Here is a 16,830-nt window from a genome sequence, read left to right as displayed (position 1 = left end):
GGACGCCAGCCAGGCGGCGAAGACAGCCCCCGGGACCCACCGGCGGCTGCGGGAGGCCGCAGCGGCGCCGCCGGCCTGCGCGTGCGCGGGGCGCGCTGCCGGCCGGGACTTGTAGTCCGTCCACGCGGCGGCTGGGCCGCAAAGGCGGAGAGGCGGGGGCGCCGAGCCTACACTTCCCAGGGTGCGTCCCGCCCGCGGGGGGGGCGGGCGGGGCGGGGCGGGGAGGGCGGGGCGGCGCGCAGGGGCGGGGCCGGCGGGGGCGGGGCCGGCGGGGGCGGGGCCGGCGGGGCGGGGCGGGGCGGGCGCGCCGGGGGGCTGCGGCGGCGCTGCGGGCGGGCGCCGACCGAGCCCAGGGCCGGCGCACCCGCGGACCGGCGGGCGGGCGGGCGATCGCGCGGGCGCGGCACCTGCGGGCAGGAGCGTCGGGCTGCCGCAGCGCCGGACCGCCCGCCTCCCAGCTGCCGCTGAGATGAGTGCAGGTGAGTGTGCGGATGGAGGGACCAGCGCGTCCCCGAGCCGGATCGCGGCACAGCATTCTAGGGCTGCACCTGCAGCGCGGGGGAAATCACCCAGGGCTCTACCCAACTTTTGCCCCAGGGTCTTGCGGACCCTCGGGGCGGGCCCTCAGCCCCCTGCCCCTGCGCCCGGGCTCGTGCAGGTCTGCAGCGCGGGCTGGGGACCCCTTTCCCACCGCGCCGGCCAGGGTGGCTGCGCCGGGCTGTCTGGAAGGCGCCACTTTTTTGCTTCTCACGGGTCCCAGGTCGCTGCAGGTTGGAGAAGGCGACCCTACGGGCCAGGGGCGCAGGGCCGCAGGGCCGCAGGGCCGCAGACCCTGCTACGGAGAGGTGTGATGGCACTGGGGGCTTTGCGGCAGGGGGCGCCGCCCTTGCGCGGCTCTCGCGCCGCGGGAGCTGGGGGGTGGGCGTCAGGCCGACCCCGGCGCCCCGGGCTCGCCCGCTGCAGAATTGGGGACGCAGAGCCTGCAGGTGTGTGCGAGCCGCCCCATCTCCCTCCAGTAGGCATCTCTCCGGCCCGTCACCCCTGCGCATCCCCACTGCTGCCTCTCCCGCCGCACCCACCGTCTCTGACAGCCTCTGTGCGGCCCTGGAAAATCCCACATCGTCACAAGCCAACCGAGCCTATTGCGCTTGGGGAAACTGAGACCGACAGCAGGGAAGCCTTGGCAGGGGAGTCTGATGCGCGGCCGGAGGAGCCGCGGTTCAGAGAGTCTCCGTGGCCTGGAACCGGGCAGGGGGGTTGGTCCGTACATTCCCTGGCAGGGAGGGGCCGTCACTCCGTTTTTCAGGGTGCGACCGACCGAGGCTCACCAGGCTTGAGTCACTTGCTCAGCTCACGCAGTGGGGTGCGGATTCTAACCTGGTGCTCCCTGACTCCTGCACTCTCTCCTCTGAGCCTGTCGGGCCACAGACTGCAGTATGGCCTTTGGCCATGGTGCAGAAAAAAAGCCGGGACAAGCTGGGGGAAAAACCAGCCTGGGGGAGGGAGTGTGCATTTGGCGAGTGCTTGCTCCCTGCTCTGGGTTTGGGAGGGCTGTTTCCAGGGACCCATCTCCCAGCAGGGGGAATAGTCTCCTCCCCCTCCAACCCAGGAAGGAGGGACCACACTGGCGGTGGGCGTTGGGAGAGTGGCTGAAGGCAAATGGCAGGCAGCGGAAGGCAGCATTCTCTAGAAGAAGGTTTCTGAAATGGCCAACCTGTTATCTGGAGGTGGCTGGGGAGCAGGGCACCCCAAGGCTTGGCAGAAGCTCCAGACACATTTATCTAATGGCAGGTGGGGGTAATGGCAGGGTGCACATAGGGTAATTTTAGGTCTTCTGTGATCATAATTGATACCTCTGGTCCCTCCTGTAATCAGGGGGAGCCCTGGAAGGAGCACTGGCATTTGTGGTTGTCCTGGAAGAAGGGCTGTATGAGCACTGGAGGCCACGGGGGAGGTGTCATGATTCCCAACGAGCAAGGGGATTGGGGTTCAACCGTACTGTCTGCCTGGTGGCAGATTGTGATCTTGGCAAATGATGGCACCTTCCCGAGCTTGGCTTCCCCAGGTGTAGAAGTAGCGCTGCTCCTAACCTGGAGAGAACGAGATACCCGTGGGAGACTCCCCACAGAGTAGGTCCTCCGTAGCTCGTAGCTCGTGATGGTCACTGCCGGATGGTCACGTTCCCCTCAGTCTTCCTGAGTTAACTCAGCCCTTTGGAGCTGCCCATGAGTCTGCTCCCCATCTGCCTGGGGATAGGCTGGTGCCCCAGATGTGTCCTTCGGCCATCCCTTGTACAGCGCGATGGGGGAGAGCATGGTCCCTTGTGCCTTGCACCTGGCTCTCGTGTCTGGCCATCGCGCATACCTGACAGGTCAGCGACTTCTATCACCAATGAAGGCAGGTCCCCTGATGCCCTCCTGCCAAGGAGACTGGCATTGTCCTGGAGCTTGGTGCCAGCAGGTGTGGGTGGGCATCACTTGGTTCAGCGTCCAGCTGCCCAGATGGGCCTTTGGGTCAAAGCCTGAGGTGACCTATACAATCTCCCTGGGTGGGCGGCTCCTTTTTCTTTTATGCCACCAGGCCTCAGGCATGTCTTGCTTTAGTCAGATGACCTGGTGCACCTTTGAGACTGCTTGGGTATGACCTCAGGGCCCCGTGAATCTGCCTACTTATTTGCGGCTCGTTGATTTTGGGTGGCCGGGGAAAGTGTCAGAGGTGGCGTTCTGTATCAGGCCTAAATCCAAATCCAGCGCGCTAGCTATGGGTTCCCTGTGCCTCAGTTTCCCCTTTGTAGGGAGGGAATGTCCTTAGCTTGTCATGCAGCCCTGGCCCACTCATGTGGGCCATGAGGTGGTAGCCTCATAATGTTGCAGCCTCTGGGGTTGCAATGGGCAAAGTGGGGATAGGGAGGGGACCTGAGCTGGGAGGGGCTCCTGGGTCAGCTCTGCCACCAGTGGGTGCCAGTCCTTGAGCAGACCTCATGTTCTCTGTGGGCCTGGATGCATGCCATCCCTTGGTGGCTACACCCTGGCAGGTGGGAGTCCCCGAGGTGGTCAGAGGTTCCTGGCGGGCTGTATTGGTCAAAGCACCACAGACAGGGTGGCTTAAACCACAGATTTTTATGCACGCACTTCTGGAGGCTGGAAGTCCATGTTGAAGGTGCGTGCGTGTGTGTGTGTGTGTGTGTGTGTGTGTGTGCCGGGGAGGGGTGTTGGTTCCCTCTGAGCCCTCCTCCCTCCTTAATTTGTAGATGGCTGTCTTCTCTCTGTGCTCACTGAGGTTTCCTTCTGTATGTGCTTGGTCCAAATTTCCTCTTCTCATAAGGACACCAGTCATATAGGATTAGCAACCACCTGGCTGGCCTTATTTTACCTTAACTACTCTGTGAAGTTCCTGTCCCCAAATACAGACTCATTCTGAGATACTGGGGGTTAGGACTTGGGCATGTGAATTTGCAGGGGGGCATCATTCGGCCCGTAGCGGGTGCAGGGCCAGCTGGAGAGCCTGGGTGGCTGTTTCCGTCACTGTGTTCATGGCTGCCGGGCTAGGATCCATCACAGAGCTGGAAGGACGTAGAGGATGCTGCGTCCAAACCCATTCATGCACAGAGGGGGACCAAGGCCTGGAGAAGAAAAGGCAACCGTCCAAGGTCATGCAGAGAATGTGGCAGAGCCAGAACCTGAGCCCCAGGCCCCTACCCTGGTTGGCGCAGCGCTAGATATTTGGAACAGAGGCACATCCCTTCATCTCGTCCAGGTGTGGACAAAGACGTCACCATGAAGATGCTCACATCAGTACAGCAGAAAGTTGAGCCACCTACATGTGGAGGGCACGGCGGGTACCAGGCAGCCACGCAGTCACTCGCTCACTGGGCAAGGGCTTCCCACACCCACCATGTGCCCCGCGCACTCCGGGTCTGGGTGCGGCCGTGGGTGACAACACGCCCGGTGCACATCCTGCTGGAGCTTCTCACGGTCTGGGGGTGGCGGGGGGCATTCTAGTGAACGGTGTGTGAGAGGCTTTAACGTGGGGAGCCGTGCTTGAGCAAACCAGTTTAACTCAGCAAACGGAGGGAAGAACCTACGTCATACGTGATCTCAAGTCTGCAAACTGAGATCATGGTAAAGGAGGAATATCAGGAAGGACACATGTCCAGACATCAGCAACCGTCTCCCTCTCTAGGGGGGAAGAGGAGAAAGAGGTTTTCCCACTTTTTGGAGGTAGAAGGCATTAGGGTGTTTCCCACGGGCCGAGGCCCTGGTGCCCGGTTTCCCTGCGTGACTCATTCTGAATTAGGGACAGCAGAAGACAAACCATCCTGACCCAAAAATACATCTGAAATTGCCTCCAGAAAGGACAGTTGTTGCCCAAGAACCAGCTGGTGCTCCCTAGCTCAGCATGGGCATCTCTGAGCTCTGCACTGTTGTCCTCTGAGATTCAGGGTGACTCCCTAACCTGCCGCCCGAGACCCTTCGATTCATTACCATTTCTGTCAATAAGGTTGACTGGGGGTAGATGGCATATTTTCTAGAATCAAGTTCTGATTTTGATGAACTCTTAGCAAGTCCAGTCTTACTGTCCCAGAAAAGGGAGTGTGACCTTCATGTTTGGAGAAGTCACCTGTCTGATGCGCTGAGCCTCCAGAAAGTCATCTGGAGCGTGGGAGCTGGCCAGAGAATATGGGTTCATCTGGGTAATGAAAGGAGAGGGTGGGAAGGGCTCCAGCCGGTGGCGTCTGTCCTGGCACCGGGCCTTGGCCGGGCCAGCAACGGTTGAGGACAGCAGCAGCTGCCAGGACTCTGGCCCCTGGTCTGCCCCAACAAGGGGGCTTCCTTGCACCCCTTGCTACAGGGGACCTGGTAAGTCCTCCTCTGAACTCCTGTCTGTTGGGCTCATTCCAGCTCTGCCACCTGCTAGCAGTATTGATCACTGAACCTCTCTGTGCTTCTGATGCTCCCTCCGCTTGGGGTCTCCACAGGGACCAAGGGTGCAGGTCCTGACACGTGGGAGAGGCTTGGAAAGGCAGTTAAAATAGTCTCAGTAGGAGAGCACGGGTGGTGTTCAGACAGTAGCTCGCTTTTTGATCATGCTCACATGGCGAGCTGCTTGGGGGGACAAACCAGATGTGTGCCGCCTGCATGGGCTGAGAGCAGCGGGCCCCAAGGCTGCTAGGACGCAGGGCAGAGCAACCTGAGCGGAGCGTCTTTGTTTACTTGAGGATGTTTCCATCCGCGAGGCCTCTAGGGTGTCGGGCAGCACCCTACTTCAGTGTCACGGCAGCCACGGCTCACGGGACGCTCCCTTGGGCCCCACGCCTGGCCTGATGCTCCTGGATCCTCACAGCGCTTCTTGGGGCTGCTGGGGTGTCCCCAGTTATGATGCCCAGATGGGCTGTGGGTCGCCTGGCATCATGCCGCACCACTTGTGAACAGCAGAGCTGGATTGGAACCCCGGTGTGCCCAGACACTCATCTTCCCTACTGGGTGGGCTCCGTCTGCCCCCACCCTGCCCCCTGTGCCTGCATCGTGGGTGATTTACTGCCCTTTCCTGATGCGTGGCTGAGTGGAATGGATAAGCCTTGACCATTTAGGACATCATGGTAACGCTTTGTGCTGACGGGGGGCTTATACGGTCCATCTTCTCACCTGGGCCATGAACAATATTTGCATTTTCCAGGTGTGACACGTGCCCGTGCATAGCCACGGAGGCAGAGCCAGACTCAAACCCAGCTCTGCCTCCAAAGTGCATGCTCTTTCCTCGCCTTCTGTAGGGACTCCTACCTGGGGTCATAGCACAGCCCAGGGTCCGCTCCCACACAGCTCAGACCGTGAGAGAGACTTTTACCGTGTCAAGCCCGTGTGCCTCTCTGTAACCTTGACCCTCTGGCCCCAGCTCTCCCTTCCACCAGGTCCTCGAGGCCTTCTAGAGCTGTCCATTCCCACTGCAAGGCAGCAATCACGGCTGTCCTATGCCTCTGCTGCAGCTCCCACTGGTGGTGCCGGAGCTCCCGGGAATCCCAGCCCCACCGACCCGGGCTGCTATGTGACCTTGGACAGGCTGTCTTCCCTCTCTGGGCCTCAGTGTCCTCATGTGTAAAGACAGGGGCTACCGCCATCCTCAGAGGTGCATCCCACTTCCTCTACTGTTTCCAGAGAGATTATATGGGTTTGAGGCTAACCCAACATTTCAGGGAAACATGGTCCCCCATCATCCTTTTCTGCCACCTAGACCTTCTCTGACAATTTCGTAGCAGGAAGCACTTGCCCTTTACACAGCAGCTCCCTGGTATAAGGGGGTTTCTCCGCAGCCTGCCAGGGAGGCCACGTCAGTGAGTGTCTATCTGGTGCCTGAGCCGGGAGATCTGAGTGGTCCCTGTCCGTGGGCAGGGCTGGGGAGGGTGGAAGGTGTGCCTTTATGCTGGATGCACCAACGGCAAGCCCTACTGGGTGCCGGGGCTGGTCCTGGGCACGTATTGCCCTCGGTGGGCTTCTAGGCTGCTGGTGAGCCAGGCATACACTACACAGGTTCTGTCGCAGAATGGCGTGTTTCGGGGTTTCATGTGCTGTTTGCCTTCCCTGCCTGAAGATTTCTAAGCAGCAAGGGACACCACCTTGATGGCTTGGAAAATACAGTCTATGGTTTTGGGGTCAGGCTCACCTGGGCTCTGGTCCCAGTCGTCACCTGCTAGTTGAGTCCCAGTGACTGGATCACTTTATTGCTCTTTGCCTCAATTTCCCCATCTGTAGAGTGGAGATAATACCTCCTGCTCTTTATGATTGCTCGAGGGCGCTGGGCATCCAGGGCACCAGGAAGCAGGTGGAATGGTCTTTGTCACAGCTGTCCACACCCTCCAAAGCTCAGGGCAGACCTCAAGCTGCTCTCCCAGACAGCCCCCACGGACTGTCTAGAGCAGGGGTTCCGTGAGCATCTGGCCAGTGAGGGGTTGAATGGAGGATGACCTCGGGCCCTCTCTTCATACTCAGCCTCCCCCAGTGTTTACCATCATCCTGGGCCAAGGGATCCCAGCCAGGCCTCTATCTGACCCTCTGCTTCTCCTTTGACCTCAGTGGCCCCACACCTTACTGGAAAACGGTGTCTCCAAGTCCCAGTTGGCCATTGCAGTTGTGCATGAAGTTCAAGAAGGAGGAATGGCTGAGACCATCCCCATGGCCCCCACCTAAGTTTCAGATACTTCAGACCCCACCCCATGCCTTGTGACTGTCTGAGTTCAGGTTCCCCTGGGGACAAGGACGTGGATGCAGGCAGATGGCTGGGGAAGTGACCCCAGGAAGCAGGGGTGGAGAGGGTGAGGGGTGAAGTGGGGGTGTTTGAATGGGTGGGCAGCTGCTGTGGGCCTGCTCCTCAGAACTGTCCCTTGCGGGGAGTGGGATTCTGGGGTCTTTAACCTCCAGGGTGGGGGACGGATCATGGGTGGGCATAGTCCCACCCTGCCCTGTGTGGGGCGAGCAAGGGTCCACCGGCTGGGGAGGCCTCAGGCTGCAAAGTAAGGAGACAGACATTTGGGCTTGTGATGCAGAGGGGTCAGTGAGCACCTGTCCCCATCTGCCACAGGAGACCTAGAGGTGGGATGAGGACAGGTGTCACCGCAGCTGCCACTCCTGCAGAGGCTCCCACGGGGACCCGGAAATGATCCAGCCTCAGCCTGGTCGGGGCCACCTCTGTTCCCAGCCTTCTAGGGTTCAGCCGTTCCAGAATGCTGATTCAGTCTTTCAACGACTATTTATTGAGCACCTACTGTGTGCAAAGCACAGTCTTTGCTCCTGATGCCCAAACACCCTTGCTCGCACTTTTCCTGCCGTGTTCTCCATCTGCCTCACTGTCCCCCATCCTGGAGGTCGTCCTCCTCCATCTCCCCAGCTTCCAAGCAGAACTCCAGACTGCTGGGGGCAGTGGACAGAGCTGAGGTTTCCTGCTGAGGACCTGGCTGTGGTGTGGCCCCGGGCCAGCTGCCGCCCCTCCCTGAGTGCCTCTGATGGTGCGGGGAGCTGAGTAGTGGCCCCCACCCAACATGTCCCCGTCCAGGTCCTGGAACCTGTGTGTCTGTTGGAAAGAAACTTTGCAGATGTGATTAAGTTAACACTGTGGGCTGGAGGAACTACTCCATGGGCCCCTTGTAATCAAGGGACCTCAGGAGAGGGAGGCAGAGGTCTGAGGAGGGAGGACGGAGGAGGGCCCTGAGCTAGGAACCAGGGTGCCTCCCGAGGAGGAACCAGCCCTGCAGACCCATTTCAGACTCCGGCCCCAGACCATAAGGGATTATGTCTGCTTTAAGCCTGTATGTCTGGGACCATTTGTCACAGCAGCTGCCTGACACCCAGACAGATGGCCTACCTTCCCTGTCTTCCCTGCTGCTGGGTTGGGAGGGTGGTGACGTTTTGCAAAGTGGGGATCGTTCCACACCTCCTCGGCGGTGTGGGGTTGTGTCATGTCCATGTGTGCTTGCAGCCAGGGCCTCCCACTCCTGGAGGTGTTTGGGGAGCACCTTCGTGAATAATGAATGAGGGAGGACTGCCCTCTGAGAAAGGAGGGGTGAGGAGGGGTCAGTGTTTAAGGGAGAACCTCTGGGCTCGTTCTCCAGCTCAAGTGGGCCTCTCAATGGCTCCGAACACCTGGATGGAGTGCACAGCGCCCTGTAGGGGAGGGCCAGTGCACTGGGGCTGCATGTTCTGAACACGACGCCTATTTCCAACTTCCTGACAGGGAAGCTGGGCTGGACCTCTGTGGTGTGTGCCGTGACTCACAAGCCAGGATCCAAGCCTGGCAGGCTCCTGGATCCTGACCCACATCACTCCTACTCACATCATCCTCTTGGACCTCAGTGAGCCTTCCTCTCGTGGCTAGTGTCACCTGAGTCCCAACCTCTGTGCAGCCACTGAATGGTCCATCTGCAGGGTCTGGAGCCATACATTTCTCAAGCTCTGGTGGGCACTGTCTGTGGGAGGGGGTCTGGCACCATCTGATCGTCCCCTGGTGCATGATGTGGGGGGTCTCACACAATCTGGTTTTCCCTGGTACTCGGTGAGCCTGGGTCCTGGGATAGTGTGTGGGCAGCCCTGGGGTTAGTGGGAAGACGTGGGTGGTCCCTTGGAGAGCCAGGACACCAGATTTTAGCTCTGGGTGTGTGTCCCCAGGTGGACCCCTTTACCACCTCATGTACTGTTGGGATCGGGGGTGTCTTCTGGGTCCTGACAGCCCTGTGCCCGTGTGTGGATGCCAGGGGACACAGCATTTGCTGTCAGGCGAGCAAGCCTCCTCCATGCCCACTGACAGGGCGTTGGCCAGCAGCGTTTCCCACCTGGGGGTCCCAGCGCTGTCCCAGGGCTCTGGGCCACCGTGTGCCATAACCCTAATCCTTGCATTAAGGCCATTCCCTGCTTGCAGGTAAGCATTCCAAGCCCAAGGAACCAGGTCGCTTGCCCAAGGCCATCCAACTAGCCAAGTGCCGACCCCAGAGCCCACACTCCTGACTGTGGAGCATAGGGGCCCCAGCATCTCTGAACACCCGTCCCACTGCCCCTGGGACAGTCTGGGCCTCTTTCCCATGAGACATCTTAGGCAGTATTCACCTGTCAGGGTCCCTGATCCACTGCTCACCCACCCACCTACCTCACGTGAAGCAGCAGCTGGTATGACAGGGGTAAGACATGTTTCCAGGTGTAGAACCCTGTGCTGGACACACAGAAGGTGCTGAGGACACTTCCCCGTGGAGGTCGTAACCCAGACAGGGAATATGTGTCTTCAGAACCTGGTAGGAGACAGAACGTGGACAGGAGGAGAGGAATCACTTCCACATGGCATCAGAGAAGGCTTCCTGGAGGAGAGGACATAGAGTTGAGTCCTGAGACCAGCACATGAGCGTTGACCAGGGAGGCAGAAGGCTCAACACAAAGGCAGGGGGTGGGCAACGAGGGCGAACACCGGTCAGCAGACTGCCCAGCGGGGCTGCATGGGAGGGGCCAGGGCATGCAGCGAGGGAGGGAGTCAGCATGGGTGACCAGCCGTGGATGCAAGTGATGGGCTTGAGGCCGTGGCCAGTGCCGGCTGCCCTGCTGCAGCCCCCGTGCTATTCTGCTTAAGCCCAGATTCACTGAGGGGCCTCAGTTCCTCTGACTCACCTTTTCTAGTGGTTCTGATCAGTGGTTCACCTCCAGCTCTGAAAGCAGGCCTGGCCTGCCAAGTGCTCGGGGAGTAGCAGCAGGGGTGCACAATTACCCACATTGGCTCCCTTGCACACACTCCAGTGTGCTGCGGGTCAGGAAACACGATATAGATGCCAGGAGCCCAGCATCCTGCTAGACACCTCCCTGCCTGTCTAATGGGAGAGGGAGTGGGGTGCAGCGTGGGCGTGGGGTGCAGTACAGGGTGGCCGTGGGCTCCCGGTGCAGAGGGACAAAGGATGGCAGTGCCAACAGTGAACAGGCCCCCTCCGGAATCCTTGGCAGGTTTCCCAGGACTCAGGGCCTGATAGCTCTTCCCTGCCGGCCCTCTAGGGCCCTGCTAGACTTGACCCTGTGGCCAAGGCAGGCCTCTCTGAAGCCCTGCCAGGCCTGGAGCTGCCCCATGAGGCTCTGTCCTCCCTCCAACGCGGCCTCTCCCCGTCCTTCCTTGGCCTCCATCTCCTGCCACCCCCAATCCCTTCTCCACCTGTGTCTTTGCGAGAGCAGCACAGCCTGCAGCCTTTGAAGGAGCTAAGAGGACTTCAGATACGCAGTGGCATCTACACCATAGCCCTGAAGCGGGGTGAGGTGGGGGCTGGTGGGGCCTATAAGGGGGCACATTGCAGCCCAACGCAAGAAGCTTCCCTAGCAGGTGGTGCCATGGGCCAGGAAATGGGGCTGGGGTAGAAGGGAGTCAGCCCCCCTCCCTGGAGGGTGACACACCCCCGTTGGGAGGACCACTGTGCTAAAGCACACACACTGGTCCTGTGAGCATCAGTGATGTTTCCTCCCCATTGTGGAGGTCAGCGGGCCAGACTTGGTGTCACTGGGCTGAAGTCTAGGTGTCAGAGGGCCACCTGCTCCGGGGCCTCTGGGGAGAATGCCCTCCTCCCTCTTCCAGCTTCTGTGGCTCCGCATCCCTTCCCCCTCCATAACCCCCCCCCCCCCAGGCATCTGCTCTGAGTGTGTCAGGCTTCCCTCTGCCTCCTTCCCACAGGGACACTTGGGACGACATCGGGGCCCGCCCGGACCCTCCAGGATGCTCCCCATCTCCAGACCCTTAATCTGATCACCACTGTGATGGGAGGGCATCCACCCGCATTCCGCAGGCAGCCTCTTGAGCGCCTGCTTCTGGGACCCACACCTTTCCCTCTCCCAGGGCATCTCCAGCCTAGCTGAGGGGTTGAAAGAATGGCTTCTCATAGGAAACCAGTGTTACTCTTAACTTGGCTAAATTTAAACCCCAGATCCCGTGAGTTAGATCCCGTCGCAGGCTGCTGACCGGGGCATCAGTTTGTATCAGCTTCACGGAAGCAATTAGGCACATGCTTTGGGCCCTTTGACAGAAGAACTGCTGCTCCTGGGAATCTTTCTGCAAAAGGCTCTGGAACACAGACACGGATTTAGACACAGAGATTGTTCCCTGGGGGGCTGGCGCAGTCCGCTGCGCGGCCCCCCAGCCTCGGGATGCTGGACACATAGCTCGCCATCCATCCACAGCGGCAGCACCCAGACTCCAAGGCTTCGACTCCAAATTCTTGGGGGCCCTGGAGAGCTTCCGAGTGTGTTGTATCTATTGATGTGTCCCCAGTTAGAAATTAAAATAGAGACAATTCTAAGATATTTGCTAATTTGTTGGCTGATAGCCTTCTGTGTGTTGACATGTGAGGATTTTTAGTGAACAGAGTGGCATTTCTCCACAGTTTTACAAATCACATCAATGTCCGGCCTAATAGAGAACAGCTGGGTGCTCATGTCCGGCCTGTGTTCAATCAGTGGTGATGCCACACGCTCGCAGCCTCTGCAGAACCTTCCTCTCAGGAGCAGGTGGAAATGGACAGGGGAAATCACATCCCAATCTTATTACGGAAATGGCTCTGACCCTGTCGACCTCCTGATGGGGTCTTGGGGACCTCCAGGGGTCCCTAGACCAACTTTGAGAGCTGCTGATAAAGGCAGAGTATGCAGCCATTGAGATGACCTGAAGGATCAGTGAGCCGCATGCGTCGGTGCTGGCGGTGAATGAAGAATATGGGGTATGGAATTTTACACACCGTTTCTAGAAAATACACAGGAAAAAACACACTAGAAGAAAATACGTCCAAATGCCATAGGGTTCTGGGCACTTTTGTCTTTCCTCCTAATGCTGTGCTGTTTTATTTTTTCCTGCTGATTCACTTTACAGATATGCCAGAGACAGGATTTTGCTCGAGGAGGCTTGACTAGAGAGCAGCTGCCTGGCTCCCCGGCACCGGCTCCTGCTCCAGGGACCGCATTCTCTATTTTGGGAGGCGCGTTTTCACGGTGGAACTAGGGCGGTGGGTGGCATCCACACGCTAGAAGCACAGGAACTCGACGTGTGCATGTGTGTACTCTTAGATAACGTAGCTACAGCTACAAACGAGCGGGAGTTGGGCGCTGGAGCAGATACCAGGGTGGTCAGGGAGGAGGTAGAGGTGGCTGGGACTCCGCGTCCTCGGCTGGAATGCCTGCACCCAGCCCGCTGCAGCAGGGAGCTAAATATATCCTGGGTGTGTGCTGGCAGCCTGGGAACCCCACCCCCACCGGCCCGCACCAGAGCTCCAGGGAGGCATTGATTCGTCTAATAAAAATTGATGTCTGCCATTTGCAGGGCATCTAGTAGTGCCAGGCACCGTGGAAGAGTTGTCTGGGCTCCGTCTCCAGCCCGGAGCATCCCTGTGTGTGTGTGGTGGTGGTGGTGGGGGGTTGTTGCTCCCATTCTGCACTTGGGGTGCTCCCCTTCGGGAGGCCGATGTGCCCAAGGTCACATCGCTGCTAACAGGGGAGGCAGCATTCAGATGGGCCCCGCCTGGATCTCGGGGAACCCCCCGGGGGGTGCATGTCTCCTGAGTTTTTCAAATCGTTCTGCTTCCTGTGAAAAGGGGCCTGGCAGGTGCAAGAGCATGGCAGTGGTGGCACCAGCAGCACTGGACAAGTATTGGTCTTTTAGCGCCGGGGACCCTGCTGGGTGGTTGTCACAACTGCCCTTTCCTGGCGGGGATGCGGAGGCCAGGTGAGGTGGAGGATGCTGCCCCGGGTGCCCAGCTGACCAAGCAGAGCGGACGTTGGAACTGGGGCATTCTGTTGCGAGATTCTGGGCTTCTGCTGAGCCATGACCTCCCTCCTTCTGTAATCTGCATTCGGTGGGGGTCAGCTTCTGGCTGAGGCCTTCTGTGACCCTCTGCGACCCTCTGTGACCCTTCTCGGAGCTCAGTGCAAGGTTGTCTCTGTGTGTGGGGCTCTCCTCCACACCTCAGCTTGCAGAGGGCAGGGGCTCCTGCTGATCTCACGGTTGGGTGGGGACTCCATCGGCTGCGGTCACCACCCAGAACGTGGGGTAGGTGCGGGAAGCATCCTGGAAGGGTCTTATGAACAAATCGTCGTTTTTCTTACTTAAAATATGACCCACAGCCTCCAAGGTGGGGTCCTTGCATGAAACATAGGAAGGTGAGATCCTGAGGGCCCCTGTGCCCCCCCATTCCCAGGGCCTGGGAACTGCTTCCCCTCTGATGCCCTGCTCTGGGCTTTGATGCCTCCCTCCCCCCTGGCTCCGTGGGGTACCCCTGAGGCCCAGCAGGGGATCTCAGCATGGCTTTGCCCTGGATTCGGGTGTGGTGCTTGCACAGCCTGGCCTCAGCCTCCCCCCCCCCCTCCCCGGCCGCAGTGCTGGCCAGCAGGAAGGAGAGGGGCTTCTCCCTGGACCTCCCCTTCCAGCGTCTGGCTCCCACTGTGAGGATCTGCCTCTCTCTGGGGGCACCAACATCAGGAAGGCCACCCCCTTCACAGAAGACCCTTCCCTCGGCCCCAAAGGTGGGGCCCCACCCTGGCTCCCATGGACAGTGACACCTCCTCACACGTAGCCAGCCAACCCACCCAGCGTCTGTGGGGAGGTGGATGGGCAGAGGTGGTGGTTTCACTCACGCCTATCAATCTGCTGGCTGGGTGCGGGAGGTAACCCTGACGCAGTTCTTCGCCCAGAAAGGCAGACAGTGCGTGCTGAAAACACACCATGAGAAGGCACTTCTCAGGGAGGCTCTGGGGACAGAGAGAAGTGGTCAGTGAACCTGCCATGAGAGAGAAATTCTGGCAGGCTTCCTGAAAGAGGTGCCAGTAATCAAGTAGGAGTTAGCCAGACAAAACAGTGGGAGAAGGGCGTCCAGCAGCGGGTACAGAGCCCTAGAGAGTGGAGGGAGTGTCTGTGCCTCAGGTCAGGCCCTGGGTAAGGTGCTGGGCACGCAGCAAGAGCCCCACGGCGCTGTCTGCCTCTCGGGCGCCACGGTTGTCCTGCACCTTGCGTGGCACCTGGTTTGTAGTTGGTGCTCAGTGACCCTGTGAGGAGCTGATGAGTCCTGGAGGAGAGGAGAAGGGGAGGGAGCATAGGGAACCGGGTTCTACAAAGTACGGACTCCTGGCTGTTCTGATAGGGCCGGTGGGGTCCGGGAGCACGCTGGTGATTCAGCTGATGATTCCAGGCTGGGTTTGGGGACTGCTGGTGTCACAACCCTTGCAGGAGAGAAAAAGCCCGAGAGCTGGTGTGGCCTGGGTCAGGGAGAGCTTGCAGGTCCCTGTGGGTGAGAGAGGGAGGTGGGAGCGAGTGCCGAGGCCCAGTCCCTTCCTCCTCTCCTGCCACGAGCCCCTAGACTGGGGTTCCTTAAGGGCCACGTGGGACCGACCTCCCCTGAGGCCCAGGGACCCCTTGAAGCTTGCTCAGGAGCGATGGAGCTGTCCTGGGGCCGGACGTGGCACCTTCCTCCGCTGCACAGGGGAGAGGCCAGGGTCCAGGTGAGGCCCTGCTTTGAAGCCTGGGCCCCTCTGTCCCATGTGGCAGGACTCGCACTGCAGCTTGGCCACTGCCGCCTTTCTGTCATTGTCAGCTCATCTAAGAATAGCAGAAGTGGCCTCTTTTCAGGCTTTACACATGTTGTTGAATCTGTGGCTCTTCAGGTTCTGGGGTGGAGTGTGCGATCCGTGAGGTCAGGTGACAGGGACGTGGGCCTGTTGTGTCTGAGGTGGAGAGCCACTGCCATGGCGGCGGTGCTCGCCCTGGGCTGCTGGGGCCTCGGTGCCTGGACCTGGCTGGGGGCTGATGGGGCAGCCACAGGGGCCCCGGGGATCCCTGCCCCCTGGAGGCACCATCCTGCCACGGGAAGCGGACAGGCACGGTGGTGGGGCTTTGGAACCACAGAGACTAGCAAGACCCAGAGACCCAGAGACGGGTCTCAGGCCAGTCCCCAGACCCTGGCGACAGCCCGGCCCTGGCTGTCCCAGTTCTGGAAGAGAGGGTTAGGCCAGGAATAGAAGCTTTTATTTCCCACAGCGTGCCTGACTCTGGGGGCCACAGCAATTTGGAGAGGAGTGCCTCTAGCAGCCGGGATCTGTGGCTTGCGGTAGGTAGGGAAAGCACTGGCCACCGTGGCAGCGACAACAGGACAGCTTTGGCAAGCGACACAGCCCCCCGCGCCAGCATGGCTCCCTCCCCAGCTCTGCCGGAGGAGCTGCAGAGGGGGGAGCTCCGTGGAAGGTGCCGGGGTGTTTGTGTCACTTCCTGCGGGAGCTGGTGAGCAGGAGCTCTTGCTCAGACACTTGTCCATTCTCTATCCAAGGTGACAGATCCGCTCAGTGCTCAGGCTGGACATTTGGAAATTTGGAATGTTGGGGCCCGGTGTGTGGAGGAGAGGTGTGTGACGTGGAGCCCCGGGGACGGCATGGCCAGCCAGTGCCGTTGGCGCGTGATTGACAATTGTCCTTTTACTTAGTGCCCTGAGTCACCCTCGCAAATAGGTCTCCTGTGCCCAAACCTGCAAGTGGATCTGCTCTGAATAGTAAACACGTCCAATCTGCCCTCCCCCGAAGCATCCTCGATGGAAGCTGAATTATTCAGATATCGATTACTTGACTTTGCTTGAACAAATAGACCCGGATCGCATTAGTGTTTGGCAAAGGCCGTTTCCCTGGGTGCCCACGAGCTCCTGGCGAAGGGAAATGAATTGCAGGGGAAGCTCTGAACCCCACCCCGTGTGGCTGTGGTCTCACGAAGGAGGACGAGGGGCTGGTAATTCATGGCAGGGCACGTGTGGGGCCCGGACGGCGGGACCCCGCATGTCTTCCGTAAGATGACAGCTCCCGTTTCTTCCCAGCTCTGGGGCCTCTGCAATACCATTAGTTTTCCCAGAATCCTCCGAAATACCCCCGGTTCTGGGGTGGGGGTCAGAGAGGGAGGCGGGAAGCCAGGGTCCATGGCTGGAGCCAGGCAGGGCTGCCTGCCCCTAGCCCCGGCCTGTCCCCGCCCCCAGGTGGCTCCCAGGAGCAGGGGGATGTGTAGAAGATGCTGAAGGTGGCGGGGGTCATGGTCAGCTGAGCTCCAGGCCAGGTCGAATCACTTTAGAGGAACAACGTCTGCCCCCGTACTGGGCGTCCCCTACAATTTCAATGAGAAAAGAGGCTTTAAAGGAGACTTCCACACACCCAGGCCCCGTCTGCACTGATTCAAGTGTCCAGGTCCTCACTGCAGGCTCCCTGACCCCCAGCTCACTGACCGGCTGGAGCCTCTGTCTGTGCAAAACTCCATCTCCAGCTCTCTCCTGCCTCCCACATGCATCTGGGGGCCACTCTGGCCAGGAAGGACCTTCTG

At 59.8% G+C, this 16,830-nt stretch overlaps 1 protein-coding gene across 1 annotated transcript in view; it reads left to right on the top strand.

The window, feature by feature from the left end:
• The first annotated feature begins 339 nt into the window (after positions 1-339).
• ABLIM2 (actin binding LIM protein family member 2) overlaps positions 340-16,830 on the top strand; it is a 142,469-nt gene continuing 125,978 nt past the window's right edge. The window contains exon 1 of the transcript XR_013366367.1: positions 340-479. The gene's annotated coding sequence lies outside the window, so the exon portion shown is untranslated. The remainder of the gene's footprint in view (positions 480-16,830) is intronic.

Source organism: Canis aureus, chromosome 2, assembly GCF_053574225.1.
Source record: "Canis aureus isolate CA01 chromosome 2, VMU_Caureus_v.1.0, whole genome shotgun sequence".
NCBI lineage: Eukaryota > Metazoa > Chordata > Mammalia > Carnivora > Canidae > Canis > Canis aureus.
Note: the sequence above shows the minus strand (reverse complement) of the source record. Positions and strands in the feature narration are given on the sequence as shown.